The 13,399-nt window shown below is 46.0% G+C and overlaps 1 protein-coding gene across 3 annotated transcripts in view; it reads left to right on the forward strand.

The window, feature by feature from the left end:
* GLCE (glucuronic acid epimerase) overlaps positions 1-13,399 on the forward strand; it is a 65,303-nt gene continuing 51,904 nt past the window's right edge. For 2 of the 3 annotated variants that reach the window (XM_081171158.1, XM_081171157.1), the window contains exon 1: positions 1-136. The gene's annotated coding sequence lies outside the window, so the exon portion shown is untranslated. The remainder of the gene's footprint in view (positions 137-13,399) is intronic. The other variant, XM_081171160.1, reaches the window with a different exon arrangement.

Below are 13,399 nucleotides of genomic sequence, written 5' to 3' on the forward strand. Positions count from 1 at the left end.
GCTGCTGCTGCTGCTCTCCGCGCGCGCTCTTTCACTCTCTTTCTCTCCTGCTGAGTGGCTGCCTGGGCCGGGCTGACCCAGAGGAGAACGGAGGGGAGCGGAAAAAACCCTGTGTTTCAAGGACCCGTCCGCGCAGGTAAGAGGGTGAGGCGGTAGGGCAGCCAGTCAAAAGTGGGGTGCTGTGTTTGTGGGTGCGGCGCCCTTTTCTCCCCTGGAAGAGCCAAATGGGGTGGGTGGGTTGGAAGAAGGAAAGGGGTGGGTCTCCCTTTTGCCTCCTGGGGAGTGGTGTCTCCACTTTTGGGGGTGTTTGGGGAGGGAGGTCTTCTCAGTATTTGGGGAGGGGGTTAGAGGAGGCCAGCAAGTCCAGGAAAGGATTGGGGGGTGTCTGTGGGGGGCTTGTTCTCTCCCAGTAACTTTCCTACCTTATGTGTTTGAGGGACAGTCCCCCCCTTTTTTACTATAGGTGGAAGTTGAGGGGGGTTCTCTTTCCATTCCCTCCCCTAAAATTATATATACAAATGAGAAAGAGAGAGAGGAGGTACCTTTTTCTGAGAAAAAGGGCTTTTGTTTTCTTGGAGGGGTGCTCTGCCCACCCCCTTCATAACAGACATGGCTAGGGTTTGGCCTTCCTTCTGGGACTGGGCTGGACCCATGGCTGCCCCCCAATGTACAACAAGCACAGCTGGCCTTTGTTGAGCTCTTCCCTTTCCTTGCCCCAGGAGTCAGGGGCTTTTTTTTGGGTGCTTCTAGATAACTCTTTTTCTTCCCCTCAGGAAACATGGTGGGTAACAGCTGTGTTAGTGTTGGCTGTGTCAATGTGCAGGTAGCCCTTTGCAAAGTGACTTTGGCAAAGGGAGGCAGGAGTCTGCCCCAAGAGCCTTACAATGTAAAAAAACAAAACAAGCCTCAAAATATGTTTCTTTCAGTGCTCTGCCTGACTCTAGGGCACCCAAGCTTTCCTCAACCTGTTGCCCGTTAGCAGTCTTGGACTACAACTCCCATCAGACGCTGGCTGTGCTGGAGTAGACCTTATGGCTGTGCTGGCTGACACTGATGGGAGTTGTGGTCTACAATGGCTGGACAGCACCAGGTTGGGGAAGACTCCTCTAGTTGTGATTGATGTGAAGTGGTTATCAGTGGCTACTAGCCATGATGGCTATGCTGTGCCTCCAAGGTTGGAGGCAGGAATGCTTCTGAATACAGTTGCTGGAAACCATAGAAGGGGACAGTGCTCATTTGCTCAGGTCTTGCTTGCCAGTTTCCCTTTGGGCCGCCTGGTTGGCCACAGGATGCTGGACTAGAAGGGGCATCGGCCTCGTACATTCTTAAGGTGACTGCAGAGATAACAGTTTTGGTCTGGTAACAGCCAAAAACTTGCAGGTTTTTTGTGGTGTGTAGGAGAAGGAGATATGTCAGGGTTCAATATGTCTGAATGGGCAAATCCAGTGGCTAGCAAGATTTCCATCCACTGTGTCCTGGCCTTGTATGATTCTAGCTGGAAGGAACACTTTGAATTTTGGGGTTGCCTGGGACTTTGTTTTTTTGGTAGTCTCAGTTGCACCCGTTGCACTGTCTTTGAGTCTTTGAATGGATACTCTATCTGTTCCTTTCCTTTTCCATGTGAAGTTCACATTTCTTTGGCTGCAGTCTCTGAGAATTTAGATTCGAAATGGAGAGCAGAGCTTTTGGAATTTCACAGAAAAAAGATGTTGTCCACTTGGGATGTTGATGCTCGCATCATTGTTAAACAGCTGGGTTTGTTGCTGGTGCATTGTGTGGCCTAAAGGATGAAAATTTAGCAACCCTGAGAAAGGTAATTAGCAAAGCATATGGAAGAATTTATGGTGCATTAGTAAACTGGAGTGCAGATAATTTGCAAGCCTGACTTAACTAGGTATGAAGTGATGCGCACTTCTGGGGGTTGTTAACTTGCAATCTCCAAGGTTGCCCACCTGGCCAAAAGAGCTGCGCCTTTGTGTTTGTTTCACTGCTGTGCAGGTGTAGTCTGGGCTTGGGATCAAGTTTGTGAATAGCTCTTTGTGTGGTGCCAGCACCTGCACTCTCAGGGCCGAGGCAGCAAAGCAAACCTTGTGAAAAAATGGTGTTGTATGAGTTAGCTGGAGAGGAGCTGTTTGAAAAACAAAGGCAGCTCTCCTGGTCTTAATTTAGCACCTATTACCAAAAACGATGCCAAGTGTTCTTTGGGGAGCCGTGGGTGTCACAATGTGTGTGGGGGGGAATGTGGTTTTATAAAGTGGCGCTGCTGTCCAGTGTTGGAAATGCTGTGAATGGTCTGTATTGTAGGTGACGGCAAGGTGTGCTTAGGTCTTGCATCTTTCCAGACTTGTATGGGGAAAGTATTTCCATGTAGGAATAAGAATTCCTAGAACTGGTATAGTGTGGCACAGTCTTCAGCAACCTGGAGCCTTCCAGATGTTTTGGATGACAACTCCCATCAGATGCAGCTCAGCACATCCATATTCCCTTCAGATGTAGCATCATACAGCTATGCTGACTGGCAGTGTTAGAAACTCAGATAAATAAGCTAATTGCCAAATGGCACCTTAAACCTAAGTTATGGTCACTACAATGAAATGTCTAGGCACCTTTTGTTATTATTTTTATACCACTTCGTATTTTAAAGAAGAAAATCTCAAAGCAAATAAAACAAATTCAAGCTTCAAGGAAAATATTTCAGACCCTTTTTAAAGTGACATTTTGCTTTCCCCTTATTTATTTACCTACTTAATTTATATAGCTAGCCCATAGCGGAAGTACTCTAGGAAGCCAGTGTGGTGTAGTGGTTAGAGTGTTGCACTAGGATATTGGAGATCAGGTTTAAATCTCAACTCAGTCAGGAAGCTCACTGGGTGACCTTAGGCCAGTCACAGCCTCGTAACCCACCTCAGGATCGTTGTAGGGATTAACTGGGGGGGGGGGGGAACCATGTACACCTTGGAGAAAAAGATGGGATATAAATGCAGTAAATAAGCTCTGCTTACCTAGGGTTGCCATATTTCAAAAAGTGAAAATCTGGACACAAAAGTTTTTGTTTTTATTTTATTTTTTGCCAAATTTGCTTTTTTCTTTCCTTTTTCAAAATCTCAAATTCAAATTTCTGACTGCTGTACTCTGGCCATATCTGGATGTAAGGCAGCCTTAGCTGAAAGGGCCAGCCAGATGGAGATGTCAGTCGCCAGCCCAGCATCCAGAGATCCAGTTGCACCCATGCCCATTGCAAAATGTGTCTGGCACCTAGCTAATTTCTAACATTGGTAATAACCAAGATGCTGACAGGGGAACCTTAAGAATCCCTAGTTGAAATCTTGCCTCTTGCATGTGCTTACTAGGTTTGAGAATAGTAATACCTACAGTGCTTTTGAGGTCACATTTGATAATATACACAGAACACTTTGAACATGTTCAACTGCTGTATAAATGCTAAGTACTATTAATAATGTGGCACCTATGTGTTGATGGCAGCGCATTATCATTCTGCACCAAAGAATCTCTGAATTTGGGCATTTGTGGCTTCTCAACACATGTGCACACAGCAAGACTAATCAGAGGCAGTTTCATTAATATTTCTTACATGAAATTGCCTTTGCAATTTGAGAGCCAGTGTGGTGTAGTGGTTGCAGTGTTAGACTATGACCTGGCAGACGAGAGTTCAAATCCCTGCTCAGCCACAAAGCTCACTGGGTGACCCTGGGCCAGTCACTGCCTCTCCGCCTCACCTACCTCACAGGGGGGTTGTGCGGATCAAACGAGGACTTGGAGAAAGAAGCATGTATGCCACCTTGAGCTCCTTGGAGAAGAGGATATAAATGCAATCAATAAATTTACTTAAGCAGTTTGCTCACATATTGAGCGGCACCCGAATACTTATCCTGGATGGTGGGAAGCACAGCCTGAGGAATTCAGGTCTCCTCTTCCTCCAGCCAAAATGGGTCAGTGTCGCTTTGGTATTTCTGGAAATACTTGCTGCTGTGCTTTTCTTGCACAGCTGATTGATAAATGCAGGGCTTTGTCCTGGAGAGAACTGACAGCAAGCAGTCTATTCTCTTGTTGATGGTTGATGCTGGCTTGAGAACTGAACAAAACACTTTAAGAAATATATAAAATTTTGCGCTAGGTGTGATGTCGTTTGCCGTGATGCTAGTCTAGATCCTGGCCGAAAATGACAATCTCCTTTAACTAGGCATGATGTGAACAGTGGTTTGATGACTGATTTAGCCATTGATTGGCAGCAAATCATGCTTTTTATAGGATGAAGAAACAGCGCCACAATACCTGCATTATGATAAATGTGTTGTGATAGAATTGCACTGCCTTGTGGCACCCAACATTAACTCCAAGGTTCTCACCCCTGATGTTGCAGCCCATCGTCCTCTATATTTCTGATTCAAGTCTTCCTGTATTCACATTGTAACGCAGCCAAAACTACATCACCATAACACAAGGGAGGCAGCACTGAAGACTCTGGTTAACCTCAAGGTTTCCTTAATAAGGAAAGTCTATAAGGGGGAACTCCAAAACAGCAGCATAAGGCAGGGTAGACAATGTGAAGCCCTCCAGGTTGTTTGGACAACAGCGCTCATCAAGCTCAACCAGCACAGCCAATGGGCAAGGATGATGGGAGATGTAGTCCAAAATCTCTGGAGGGCAGGACCACTTTTGGCGTAAGGACTCCATGACATGGAACGTTGGCTGACTAAGAGGGGAAAAGATGGGAACTGGGTGGGAGGGGGATGCAGTGGAGTAGGCTGGAAAAAGGAGGAAAGAAGTTACCTGGATATTAAAAGGATAAAATAGACCTCCTTTATTGTCTAGGTAGGGGAATTCCAGAGGTGGAAGTAGGAGCTACCTATAGACATGAGTGGACAAATCTAAATATTTTAATATAGCTTGGGCTGGGCATAGGGGTCAACCTCACAACACAGAGCCTCCCACCGACCAATAAGAACCAGCTCTGTTCCATGGGTATAGAATACTGACTGAGTGTGGGGAGGAGCAGGGATGCAATGAGGCAACTGAGCCTCTGAACAAAATCATGGCATGCTGCAGCATTTTGTTGTAGGATCCAGCTTCATTTCTGTTGCCCCAGTGTATGTGGTGCAGAGTCACTCCTTAGCAACCCTCCTTGTTCCCTCTACTGCACACAGACTCCATGACTGCCTTTTGACATTATTTATTATTATTATTATTATTATTATTATTGTTGTTGTTGTTGTTGTTGTTGTTGTTACCATTATTATTATTTATCTATTTATCTATTTGCACTTTGACGTGCTTTCAAACTGCTAGGTTGGCAGGAGCAGGGACCGAGCAATGGGAGCTCACCCCGTCGCGGGGATTTGAACTGCCAACCTTCTGATCGGCAAGTCCTAGGCTCTGTGGTTTAACCCACAGCGCCACCTGTGTCCCCATTATGATGATGCACACTCACACTTCTGTTTCTTGGCCTCCTTTGACACCTGATTCTCTATTACCATTGTGGACCGCTCTCGCCATTCATCTCTTTGTCTGGCTAACATAGCCTGTGAGCTCTCCTCCACCCTCCACTGCAAGGCTTGTGTGTGTCTTATGTACAGTGTCTAGCACACGGTGCTGTATAAATGTTAAACTGCGGCAGCACTAGAAGGTTAGCAAATGGGCTTCTTAGTCTTTTAATCTGCACTCCGTTTTCTGCCCTTGGCGTGAGATGCGAGACAAAATTAATGTACCGGCTTCCGTTTTTCAGGAGGAAAATACACACCAGTCGTGTTAACAGGTGTGTCTGGTGAAGCTTCAGTGGCTCCCTGATGTTTGCATTAATATTGCAGCCTCTGTGGACAAGCTGTAGGTTAGCTAAAGCACACAGCAGGGTTTAATAAGACGTGGTAGGAGAGAACTTTGCGCAGGCCATGGTGTTGTGCAGTTTATTTGCAGAGCTCAAAATTAGCCGAGGCCCTATAATGATTAGCAGCTGGCCGATAGCCCAGAAAGACGCACAGAGCCTGGATCTGGCAGCCCTTGGCAGTAATTTTCTGCAAGACAATTGTCCCTTAGCTCTTTTTATTATCGGATCGATTCTTTGACAATAGCACTTCTGTTTACAATGCTGATTCTATCAGGGTGCTTTCCGTAGTGTGGCCGGGTGTGACCTGGTTGCTCTCGTAGCTGCACATCTTGTTTTCAAACCTGGCCACTTACCTTTCTCTTATTAGACTCCCCTTTCTCAACAGTCCCCACCCCCTGCAACCCGTCTGAGCTGAACGGAGTGTGGAGCTGTGTCAGTTTGCTATGTTCCACATCCACTTGCAGGCAGACGTTCTCTAGGTCATCCACTCTGCTGCAAACAGTATGCTGCCCCCTCTAATCAATTTGGAGTCCTCTAGGCGCTGGTGCAAACAAAGCCTTGCATGATGCAAAACAAGCAGAAGGGTTGGCTATACTGGACTGGATCAAGTGCCCATCAGGTTCAGCACTCTGCTTTCCAATAGTGTCTAGCTAAGGATACTCCTGGAGAACTTTCAAGGAGAGCATGATGGAGATAGGCACTTACTGTGAGTCCCTAATAAGGCTGGGCAATCCCTGGTTTTCAACAGCATGATATATCACCAGCTAAATACCACAATATACTGATATATCACCATGTCTGAAATAAGGATGGAACGATGTAAAGGCATTGGCTGGCTTCACAGTTTTCCCCACATTGTGATTTTTGTGCCGCGCATGCGTGCACCCCCCCCCCCCATGATTCACAATATATTGCCAGGTCAAAAACAATGAAACCGATACCACGTTTTGGGGCGATACCCAGCCTTAGTCCCTAGCATCCATTGTGCAGGAGTGTACTACCTTGTATCTGGGAGTTCTGCCTTGCTGTAGTGGCTAATTACTAGACTGCTCTTGTGCTTGAATCCTGCCTATTGGTTTCCTACAGGCAGCTGGTCTGCCACTGTGAGAACATGATGCTGGCCAAGATGGGCCATTGGCTTGGTTGTAAAAAAAAACCCTCAAAGCGGTTTACAAAAGATAAAACAATAAATCAAGAAAAAATCACAACCCTGCTTTAGATTGATAAACTCACAGAGGAATCGGTTTGCTAGCTTCAGTTTTGTCCAGTAGCCAGTCAAGAGAACCTGTGACCAACCAGATGTTGTTTTTCAAGGTACCAGGTGTGTTTTGCTGCTAGAGGGCTGTGCTCGGTTGACGGTCTCAAGTTGTGTCAACCTGTCCTGCAGCAACTCTTCTTTTTGTAGTCATTATTATTTCTGCAGGAATAATAAGGTCAAATGAAAATCTGTGCAGAGAATGGAATTACAAACTAAGCCAAGTAGCAGAAATAATAAGTGATTACTTTTCTGGTGGATTTTCCTTTAGTGCAGTAAGCATGCCTAAGAATCTGTGCTAAAGATAGCCTTCCACAATCCTTTTGGATGGAGATAATACATATATTAATGATTGCAAGGATTATGTACGTGAGGAGCTGGGGGGGGGGATACAGGGAAACCAAATAAATTGGTTTATTAATACAGTGAGATCACAACTTATGCACATTTAACTTGTGCGATTGCAGCCTTGCACGGTAGAAGGCCAGCTGGCTGAAATTGTGCAATTTAAGTGCACACAAGTCAGAGAGCTGTTTTTTGTTGGGTGCAGAAAGAGCTTTTAACCTCTCTGGAGGTTCCAAGGGGCAGGGCCCTCTCTACAGGTTAGATGGCTTCCAGTGGCTTCCTTTTCTCTCCTCTAGAGGAGACGAACCAGCAACAGAAGGGGACAGTGCTGGTGCAGTAGACAATGTTGATAAGCCCTCTTCCTCAGCTTTCTGGAAGTTCCAATCCTTCTAAACAAAGACAGTTTTTGGCACCTAACCAACCCCCCCCCCCCAAAAAAAAGCTTTAGCAAATAGCTTCTTGGTTATAATGCCTTAATGCTTCCCTTTCCCACTTCCCCTTTCTCCTTTCTGTTTAGTCCTATCCGGAAGTCTGTGTTATCCATCCTCCACATCTCAATCTATGGGACTAATCTCCTACTCTCTCCCCAGCATTGTCTTTGAATTGTAAGAAGCTTTTCTCCTTTTTAAGGCATAAATCTCCTCTTTATGTTACCTTCTCAGATGAGGATGCTTTTCCAAACAACATGCAAGGAGAATAAAATACGAGAACCATTTTCTTACCTCTGCGTTTCCCGCTCTCTTGCCAACAGAGAAGCGAAATCACTTTATTTTACAAGGAACAGCTAGGCTTCATGGAATCGTAGAGTTGGAAGGGACCCCAAGGGCCATCTAGTTCAACCCCCTTCAATGCAGGAATCTCGATTAAAGCATCCAAGACAGATGGCCATCTAACCTCTGCTTGAACACCTCCAGTGAAGGAGAGTCCACAGCCTCCCGAGGGAGTTGGCTCCACTGTTGAACAGCTCTGACTGTTCTTCAGGTGAACTGTCTCTGAATTGTAATCAAGAGCGGAACCTGCCCTCTTTCCCTGCCACAGATATTAAGGGACACCAACTCGCCTGGTTAAGGAAAGGTGATTCTGTGTAGATTTGTTGGCCATACTGAACACTTTACGAATCTGCTTTCTTCCATAGAAGTATTCTCAGAGCCTTGGAAAGCCCAGAGAGTTGAAAGAAGTGGGAAAGAGCATCACTCTTCCAGCAATCTCCTTCAGTCCCACATACAGTTCAAGGGATAATAAAGTAACTGCCTCCCCACCTCAAGACCAAGAGGGTTAGGGGGAGAGAGCAAGTACGGGGAGCTTAGAGGCTTCTTGGACATCAAAAGGAGACTTCAAAGGTGCCGTTGCACCTGCAGAATCCACAGTTGTGGCCTTGGGCTGTGGATTTGAAGCAAGCAAAGATCATGCATTAGTCAGCTCTTGCAATTTCTCTTCATCTCCGTGCAACCAAGTGGTGACTGTTAGAAAGAGCTGCCTTGTTAGTGGAGCTTTGCTAGAGCCTTTCATTGAGGTTGGGTGACTTGTGGAAATTTGTTTGGGCCAGCCTTTATGGTGGCATGTCCTGCTGTCACACTTGCCCAAGCCCTGATTTTTAATTGTAGATGCTTGGGACACCTTTATGCTTGGACAAAATTCATAACGCTTAAACTATTTGATATCTTACGAAACTGAATGCCGGAAGATCCAGGGCAGACAAAATTCATGCAGCACATAGTTAAACTATGGAACTCACTTCCACAGGAGACAGTGATGGCCACCAACTTGAATGGCTTTGAAAGAGGATTAGACAAATTCACAGGAGGAGAAAGGCTATCACTGGTGACTAGCTATGATGGCAATGCTCTGCCCACAGCCATGTTTCTGAATAGCAATTGTTGGACACCACTATAGGGGAGAGTGTTCTCGTGCTCAAATTTTGCCACAGGCATCATGCTGGTGAAAACTGGATGCCGAACCAGATGGGCAGTCTGCAGCAGGCCCCAATTATATTCTTACAAGCGTGTGTTTCTGACTTCTGCATGCCTGGAGTTGCCACCTCATTATTATTAATATTAATTATTAGTATTTCTAACAGGTAAGAGTCAAACTCCTAATCTGCAGCAACCTCTTCTTTAGTATCCTGGGAATTCTTCACTGTGTTCTTGCCCCTCTAGCTACGGCAAACCCGAGAAGCTCCCTGGCTGCTACTCAAAAGAAGCGTTAAGCTCCATTCCAACACAGATGCTGCCGCAGCTTTTTATGAATTAAATAGTAACATGTCTGCGACGGGCTCGGACAGCTGGCTCCGGGCTTTAGTTGGGTTTGTGAAGCTGCCTTAGCAAGTGAGGAGGAGCGAACTCCCAGCCTGCCACGGGGGGCATGTCCTGTTGGTGCAATGATTAATGCACGATGGTGGATGCCAGCACATCTTGAGTCCTAGGTGGCTGTGTAAAGTAGGTCAGCTATTTTTTAAGTCATGATTATTTTATCAATGTTCCTTTGTAAGGGGGGGATAATGTGTGTGTGTGTGTGTGTGTGTGTGTGTGTGTGTGTGTGTTTGTTTGAAAATGGCAACTTCATTAGCGATCAGCACAACAGCAGCGCTGCTTAAATGGGAAATGGGTGCTTTCCTGTCTCTCAGTTTCCACATGTGCTATCCAAGCATATATTTTATTTGCGGCATTTAAAGCCCACCTATTCCTCTTAGGGGTGCAAAGTGGCATACCTGTTTTCCACACCCATGCACCCCATAACAACACAGAGGCGGTGACTGGCCCAAGGTCACAAAGTGAACTTCATGGCTGAGTAGGGGTTTGAACCCTGGTCTCCCAGGTCCTAGTCCAGCACTCTAACCTGTACAGTGGTACCTCGGGTTACATACGCTTCAGGTTACAGACTCCGCTAACCCAGAAATAGTACCTCAGGTTAAGAACTTTGCTTCAGGATGAGAACAGAAATCGCAAGGCAGTGGCATGATGGCAGCAGGAGGTCCCATTAGCTAAAGTGGTGCTTCAGGTTAAGAACAGCTTCAGGTTAAGAACACACCTCCAGAATGAATTAAGTACTTAACCCGAGGTACCACTGTATGCCACACTGGCTTTCCAGCATTGTCCTGTTGTGATTGCAAGCACGTGGCAACACTGAGGAGCTTGGCACTGAAGTCTTAGAATCACAGAATCATTCTTGTAGAGTTGGAAGGGACCACGAGGGTCATCTAGCCTCACCCCCAGGAATGCAGGAATCTTTTGCCCAACGTGGGGCTCAAACCCACGACTTGGAGATTAAGAGTCTCATGCTCTGACTGAGCTATCCATCATGAGCCATCTTACGCCTGTTTACTCAGAACCAGGTCCCCACTGTGCACAGCATCAGCCACAGCAAACACGGCCGGTGGCTAGGGATGATGGGAGCTGGTAGTCCAACAACACCTGGAGGACCATATGTCCTGGTGCGTAGGATTGCAGCCTTAACCTCCAAAAGCCTTTGAACAATTCAGTATTTATTATTATTATTTAGAGCCTCTGTATCCCATTCTTCAGCCGGAAAAGTGGCTCCTGGTATGATTTACATGCATAGTTTGTGAAAACAATACAGTCTCTACGCACCGGCTTAACAGTCTAAAAGACACGGAACATTTTTTATGTATGCTACAACAGCAGCAAGAATACTCATCGCAAAGTATTGGAAGACACAAGATCTACCCACTCTGGAAGAATGGCAGATGAAGGTGATAGACTACATGGGACTGGCTGAGATGACTGGCAGAATCCGAGACCAGGGGAAAGAGACGGCGGAAGAAGATTGGAAGAAATTTAAAATTTATCTTAAGAAATATTGTAAAATTAATGAGTGATAAAATGTTGTGGTAATAGAAAGTAAGGGATTACTACTGTAAAAGATTAAGTAAAAGAAAAGAAAAGGAAAAATTAGATAAAATTAAGGGGGAGGATTTGCTGAAATGAATTTGGGAATTGGAATGCAGAAAGGGGAGGTATGGGGAATTCGGTGAAGTAAGTTTTAAGAAAAAAAGGATTTGAAATTATACATGTTTGTTTTTTGTGTGTGTATGTTTGTATTGTGTATCGTGTGTGTTTTTATAATTTGTGAAAATCCAATAAATATTTTTTTTTAAAAAAAAGACACGGCATACAAGGTGAGAGGGACAGGGAGGGAAGAGGGGAAGAAAAGCAAACTCTGGTATCAGTCCTTAAAAGCTAAATGGTTCTTCTAATCAGCAGGATTGGAAACAGTTCAGTGGCAAGAAGCCCAGCATGATTGAGCGGGCCTTTCAGTGGCACAGATGGAGGTCAGCCCTGCTTCCCATCCTTCCCATCGAAGGCAGCCTGCTGGGATGGCAGCTACCAGCTCCTTCCACCACAACCTTCTGCCTCCGAATTCGGGAGGCTTTCTCGCTGAATTTTCAGCAGGCAATTTCATTCTCTCACCCTGCCCTGAAACCTCCTCCTTCAGGGCTATGTTTAGAGGAGTGGTTCCCCCCCCCCCCATTTGAGGCAGAGGACTCATTAAAAATGCAGCGTTTTCTAGGCCACGAAGCTCGCTGTTTTACTCTGGAATTAGGCTTCTCAAAGCAAATCCTTTTATCTGTTCCAGCTCAGCAGAACAAGGAACGTTGGATGCTCTCATATTTTGGGAGTGCTCAGGACTCTCTCCCCCCCCCTCCGCTTTTTCAGATGGCAATGAGATTTGCTCAGCTTGGAGATCAGCTGATGCCTTGTCAGGCTTGGTATTTAAACTAGACAGCAGCCTGGCATCTGACTGGCTTCCACACCTCCTGCCTCTGTCTGTCATGTGTGAACCTGGACACATTTCCTGTTTAATGGATGCACTGCTTAAGTGATTAATTCTCGGAAGTGATTGGGTATGTTTCCATTCGTTTTTTCCCCCCAGACTCTGGCAGAAACAGACTTTTCGGTTGTCTGCTCAAAACCTTATATTCAGGGCTCAGTGCAGAGTTCTACATTTTATTTGAGAGCTTTTGGTTCTTGTGGCTGTACCAGGGGGGTGAGGCATCTGCTTCATGGAGGAAGAGGGCTATCAATGGCTACTAGCGACAATCGCTATCCTCTGCCTCCACAGTTGGAGGCAGCAATGCTTCTGAATACCAGTTGCTAGAAACCGCAGGAGAGAAGGGTGCTCTTCTGCTCAAATTCAAAATGAGCCACTTAGTCCAGCATCCTGCCCTTGAGACTGACCCAGAAACTCCAGCGGGTGCATAATGCCGTGGCGAGATTCCTTACGGGGTCCTCGCAGCGGGATCACATTCACCCGGTGCTGTACCAGCTGCACTGGCTCCTGGTGGAGTACAGGATCAGGTTTAAGGTGCTGGTTTTAACCTTTAAAGCCCTATACAGCCTAGGACCCTTGTACCTACGGGACCGCCTCTCCTGGTATGTCCCACAGAGGACCTTACGGTCTTCAAACAAAAACATCTTGGAGGTCCCGGGCCACAGGGAGGTTAGGCTGGCCTCAACCAGAGCCAGGGCTTTCTCAGCTGTGGCCCCGATCTGGTGGAGCGCTCTGTCACAAGAGACTAGGGCCCTGCAGGACTTGACATCTTTCCGCAGGGCCTGCAAGACAGAGCTGTTCCACCAGGCCTTTTTCCAAGGCACAGTCTGACCCCCTCCTTTGGTAATCCTCACAGAACTCTAGCTCAATGGTTGCCATGAATTTGATTTTGAATTGATTTTAAAATGAATTGATTTTAGAATGTTGTGTTACTTTTATTGTTGTTAGCCACTCTGAGCCCGGCTTCGGCTGGGGAGGGTGGGATATAAATAAATAAATAATAATAATAATAATAATAATAATAATAATAATAATAATAATAATTATTATTATTATTATTCCATTCTCACAGTTGCCCACTAGGTGCCTATTATGAGAAAGCAGGACCCAAGTGCAAGAACAACTCTCCTGTGGTTTCCTGCAGCTGGTATTTAGACGCATTGCTGCTT

Source organism: Podarcis bocagei (genome assembly GCF_964188305.1).
Source record: "Podarcis bocagei genome assembly, chromosome: 14".
Classification (NCBI taxonomy): Eukaryota; Metazoa; Chordata; class Lepidosauria; order Squamata; family Lacertidae; genus Podarcis; species Podarcis bocagei.